Source organism: Hordeum vulgare, chromosome 4H (genome assembly GCF_904849725.1).
Source record: "Hordeum vulgare subsp. vulgare chromosome 4H, MorexV3_pseudomolecules_assembly, whole genome shotgun sequence".
Classification (NCBI taxonomy): Eukaryota; Viridiplantae; Streptophyta; class Magnoliopsida; order Poales; family Poaceae; genus Hordeum; species Hordeum vulgare.
This window is the reverse complement of record NC_058521.1, coordinates 246,888,536-246,894,535: the sequence shown is the minus strand read 5'-3', so window position 1 is coordinate 246,894,535 and position 6,000 is coordinate 246,888,536.

Sequence of the window (6,000 nt, the reverse complement as noted above, 5' to 3'; positions counted from 1 at the left end):
ATGAGAGTCCTCATGTCTCTCATATTCCTCACTTGAGGCTTTTGTAGGTTTAGGCTTGGGTTGAGCATCATGAGGAAATTCATTCCATAGTATTACCTCGACCCCCTTTAATAGTACGGTGTTCCTATGACTCAAGAGTAAAGAACATGAAATAGAAAGAATAAATCTTCACGCTTCAAAGTCTTCGGACTGATTTTCTTCAGGACACACCGAATTCCTCATCTTCAATATCTTCATGAGGAATATCAATTTCAATGCAATTTCTTCATGATCAAAGTCTTCAGCATAAGACCAATTTCTTCAGCCGAACACTTACATTTTTAGGGGTCGATATTCATCGTATAACTCAAACTCCTCAGCGACTTATAGAGCATGTGTACACTTATAAACACATTAGTTACTTAACATATAAGTCTTCAAACCACCAAAATCACTAAGGGCACTAGATGCAGTTACACAACTGTGCATTTTCTAATTTCTGCCCAAGTGGCAAGCTACTATGGCGGGTGCAGATCGGCGTCCGCCCCAATTCACTTCTACATATGTGGGGGAGGCATTTTGGACCCTCCGTAGCAATATTCGGGCCACCACGCGCCTAAAATTTTCAAATATTTTCACACAGCGGGTGGCCGGTTCTGGTAGTCGTTCACCATAGCTATATTTGGTCACGTCGCCGCCTCCCACGCTTATACTAGGGTGGCAGGCTATCCCGTGCGCCCGTCACTGCTATACAAGACCTTACCTACCCCCACGATATTCGGATCTTATTCTAAATGCAAAATCTTTCTCCCTCCTCTCTCATCACCACCAGCATCGTGGCATCGTCCGTCGCCATCGGCTAGGTCGCGGTCCGCCACCTCAAATGACATCGAGGAGCCAATCTTCCCATCGCACGTGTCATCAGTCCCGCCTCAAAGTACGTCAATGTCGTCATGCAATGCTACCTCGAACTACTTCCCCATGACCATCGACCGTGCATACCACCACATCCAGCGACATCCTTATCTCCGTCAAACTCGTCGCCCGCCATCGACCTCCGCCTCGTCCAGTCCGTCGTCCAACTCCGGCCCAGTAAGCACACTTCCCTGTGATACATCAACATATCTATATTTTTTGATTATTCCATGCTGTTATATTAGCATTCTTGGATGTTTTACAATCATTTTATAGCAATTTTATATCATTTTTTGGGAGTAACCTATTGACATAGTGCCAATTGCTAGTTTCTATTTTTTGCTTGTTTTTTCCTTCATAGAAAATCAATATGAGATGAAGTCCAAATGCCATGAAACTTTTTGGAGATTTTTTTGGACTAGAAGGAAACGTGAGAACCAAGGAAGCTCACCAGCGGTGGCCCAGGTAGCCCACTAGCCACGAGGGCGGTCATGGGCCCCTGGCGCGCCATGGTGGGTACTTGGGGTCTCAGGCACCTCGTCCACCACCTCTTGACTACATAAATACCTAGATATTGTAGAAACCCTAGAGGAGTCGAATAAAATTATTTTAGTCGCCACAAGTTCCAGAACCCACGAGATCCAATCTAGAGCCCTTTCTCGCATCCTGCCGATGGGGAACACGATCAGGGAGGGGTTCATCATCCTCACTGGTGCTCCTCCGATGATGCGTAAGTAGTTCATATCATACCTACGGGTCCATACGCATTAGTGATACGCCCATTTTGCATCATGTTTTATTACTGTTGTTTATGGTGTTTTGATACATTTTTCCACTTGGTGGAGCAATTCTAATGCCTTTTCTCTCATAATATGCAAGGTTTACATCAAGTGGGAGAATACCGGCAGATGGAATTCTTATCTTGAAAGAGCTATGTCAGACATACCTATTGTACACACCTCCAATTGGGCTGAAAATTTACGGAGAATTATTTTATAATAAATAAAAAATACCGGAACAAAGAAGTATCAGAGGGGGGCACTAGCAGCCACTAGACACCAGGGTGCGCGAGGCACCCTCGCACGGCCTGATGTCTAGTGGGCCACCTGGCACACCTGTGGCACCCATCTTCTGGTATATATTCTCCTTTGACCTAAAAAAAATTAAGGTGGGGACTTCCGGGGCGAAGCGCCGCCGTCTCGAGATGGAACCTGGGAAGGAGCACTTTTGCCTTCCGGTGGAGCAATTCCGCCGGAGGAACTTCCCTCCCATAGGGGGAAATCAAGGCCATCGTCATCACCAACAACCCTCTCATCTTGGGGAGGCCAATCTCCATCAACATCTTCAATAGCACCATCTCCTATCAACACCGTAATTCATCTCTTGTACTCAATCTTGTACCGGAACATCGAATTCGTACTTGGGGTGTGTCTAGTAGTGTTAATTACATCTTGTAGTTGATCCTTTATGGTTTACTTACTAGAAGATTATATGTTCAGATCCATTATGCTATTCAATACATCTATGATCATGAACATATTTATCACTTGTGAGTAGTTACTTTTGTTCTTGAGGCCACGGGAGAAATCGTGTTGCAAGTACTCATGTGAAGTTGATATTTGTTCGATATTTTTGATGATATGAGTGTTGTTCTTCCCTTAGTGGTGTTATGTGAACGTCGACTACATAACACTTCACCATATTTTGGGCCTAAGGGAATGCATTGTAGAGTAGTAATTAGAGGGTGGGTTGCGAGAGTGACACAAACTTAAACCCCAGTCCATGCACTGCTTCGTAAGGGGCTGATTTGGATCCCTATGTTTAATGTTATGGTTAGAATTTATTATTAATAGTTTTTCGTAGTTGCGGATGCTTGCGGGGGGTTAATCCTAATCGGGAGGTTTTTTGAAGTAAGAACATGTCAGTGAAGGATCGACACCTATGGGGGCCTCAACGGTCCTCTTTTGCTGGTTTGGCGGGGAGAGGGGTCGCGGCAAGAGTAGAACCAACAGTCAGTGCCCGGCAAGATCTTTTTACCCAGGTTCGGGCCGCGTGATGCGTAAAACCCTACTCCTGCATGCGTTTAGTTATTCATCTTGGGTTATTGTAGATATGTTCCTTTTTACAGCTTTTCCATTGGTCAAAAAGCCAAAAAATCCCCCTACTACTGAGCCTCGGGCCTCCTTTTATAGGCGAAGGGGTCACCACAATGGCTCAGTGGGTGACCGGTGGGTTCAGGAATGAAACAACGCCGACCGACTGTTATAGTTTTAGTGCCTTGTCAGAGGTGCATTAAATGCTTCGACAGACTTCCCTGACCTCGTCAGGGAGGTTGCACACGTACCCACACGTGGCAACTTCGGGGTGTTGCGCTGGCATGCGGGGGGACGCGTGGCTCATGCATCGTTAGTGGCGTATTCGTCGGTGGAGGCGTTTGCAGGTCGCGAGGGCGCCCTGGGCCCACGCTGTTGGAAATATGCCCTAGAGGCAATGATAAAATAGTTATTATTATATTTCCTATTTCAAGATAATCGTTTATTATCCATGCTATAATTGTATTGAATGAAAACATAGATGCATGTGTGGATATATAGACAAAACAATGTCCCTCGTAAGCCTTTAGTTGACTAGCCAGTTGATCAAGGATGGTTAATGTTTTCTGACCATATGCAAGTGTTGTCACTTGATGACTAGATCACATCATTAGGAGAATGATGTGATGGACAAGACCCATACTATAAATGTAGCATGTGCTCGTGTCATTTTGTTGCTATTGTTTTCTGTGTGTCAAGTATTTATTCCTATGACCATGAGATGATGTAACTCACTGACACCGGAGGAATACCTTGTGTGTATCAAACGTCGCAACGTTACTGGGTGACTATAAAGGTGCTCTAGAGGTATCTCCGAAGGTGTCCGTTGAGTTAGCATCGATGAAGACTGGGATTTGTCACTCCGTGTGACGGAGAGCTATCTCGGGCCAACTCGGTAATACAACATCACATATAAGCCTTGCAAGAAATCTGTCTAAAGTGTTTGTCACAGGATCTTGTATTACGGAACAAATAAAGAGACTTGCTGGTAACGAGATTGAAATAGGTATAGGAATACCAACGATCAAATCTCGGGCAAGTAATATACCGAAGGACAAAGGGAATGGTATACGGGATTATATGAATCCTTGGCACAGAGTTTCAACCAATAAGATCTTCATAGAATATGTAGGATCCAATATGGACATCCAGGTCCCGCTGTTGGATATTGACCGGGGGGTGTCTCAGGTCATATATGCATAGTTCTCGAACCCGCAGGGTCTGCACACTTAAGGTTCGATGACGTTTCGGTATAGTTGAGTTATAGGTGTTGGTGACCGAAGGTTGTTCGGATGAGATCACGGACGTCACGAGGGTTTCCGGAATGGTCCATAAATGAAGATTGATATATAGGATTGTTTCATTTCACCTCCAGAAAGATTTCGGGCATTACCGGTAGCGTACCGGGAGTGACGAATGGGTTCCGGGTTTTTACCGGGAGGGGCCCACCCACCCAGGAGTGAACCTAATAGCCCAAGGGTGGCGCACCAGCCCTTAGTGGTCTGGTGAGGCCAGCCCAAGTAGGCTACTTCGGCTAACAAGAAAAAATCAAAGGAGAAAGAAAAAAAAGGAAAGAAAGAAAAAAAAAAGGAGGTGGGGAGGAAGGAAGGGACTCCTCCCTCCAAACCACCTTGGAGGAGGATCCCTCCTCCCTTCGGCCGATGCCCCTAGGGAAAGCCCCACCCCTTGGCTCCTCCTATATGTACTTGAGGTTTAGGGCTCTTTTGAGACACAACTTTGCCACGTGTAACCCTAAACCTCTACTTCGTAGTTCTTCCTCTAGATCGGTTTTCTACGGAGCTCGGGCGGAGCCGTGCAGGAATAGATCATCACCATCACCGGCACGCCGTCACGCTGCCGGAGAACTCATCTACTTCCCCGCCTCTCTTGCTAGATCAGGTAGGCGGAGATCTTCATCGAGCTGTATGTGTGCTGAACGTGGAGGTGTCGTCCGTTCGGCGCTAGATCGGAACGAATCGTGTCATGACGGTGATTTGAATCACGAAGTTGTACCACTACAACAACCGCGTTTCTTAACGCCTCCCGCTTAGCGATCTAGAAGGGTATGTAGATCCAATCTCCCTCTCGTAGATGAACATCACCATGATAGGTCTTCGTGTGCATAGGAAAAAATTTCTTTCCCATGCAACGTTCCCCAACAGTGGCATCATGAGCTAGATTCATGCGTAGATATAATCTCAAGTAGAACAAAAAAGTTTTTTGGGGCGTTGATTTTCGATTTGCTGCCCTACTGAGTCTTTTCTCAATTCGGCGGTATTGTTGGATTGAAGCGACCCGGACCAGCATTACTCGTATGCTTACGAGAGACCAGTTTCATCGACTAACATGCAACTTGTTGCATAAAGATGACTGGCGGGTGCCTGTTTCTTCAACTTTAATTGAATTGGATTTGACCGAGGCGGACCTTGGAGAGAGGTTAAATAGCAATTTGCACATCTCCGTTGTGGTTTTGCGTAAGTAAGGTGCGATCATACTAGATACCCATAGCAGCCACGTAAAGTATGCAACAACAAATTACAGGACGTCTAACTTGTTTTTGCAGGGTATGCATGTGATGTGATATGGCCAAAGACATGATGTGATATATTGGATGTATGAGATGATCATGTTGTAATAGTTAAATATCGACTTGCATGTCGATGCTACGACAACCGGCAGGAGCCATAGGGTTGTCTTTAAACTAACGTTTGTGTTTGCAGATGCGTTCACTATATTGCTAGGTTGTAGCTTTAGTAGTAATAGCATAGATAGCACGACAACCTCGATGGCGGCACGATGACGGAGATAATGGTGTGGCGCCAGTGACAATGAAGATCATGTCGGTGCTGTTGTGATGGAGATCAAGAAGCACAAGATCGTGGCCATATCATGTCACCTATGAATTGCATGTGATATTAATCCTTTTATGCACCTTATCTTGCTTAGAACGACGGTAGCATTATAACGTGATCCCTCACTAAAATTTCAAGATAAAATTTTGTTCTCCCCGACT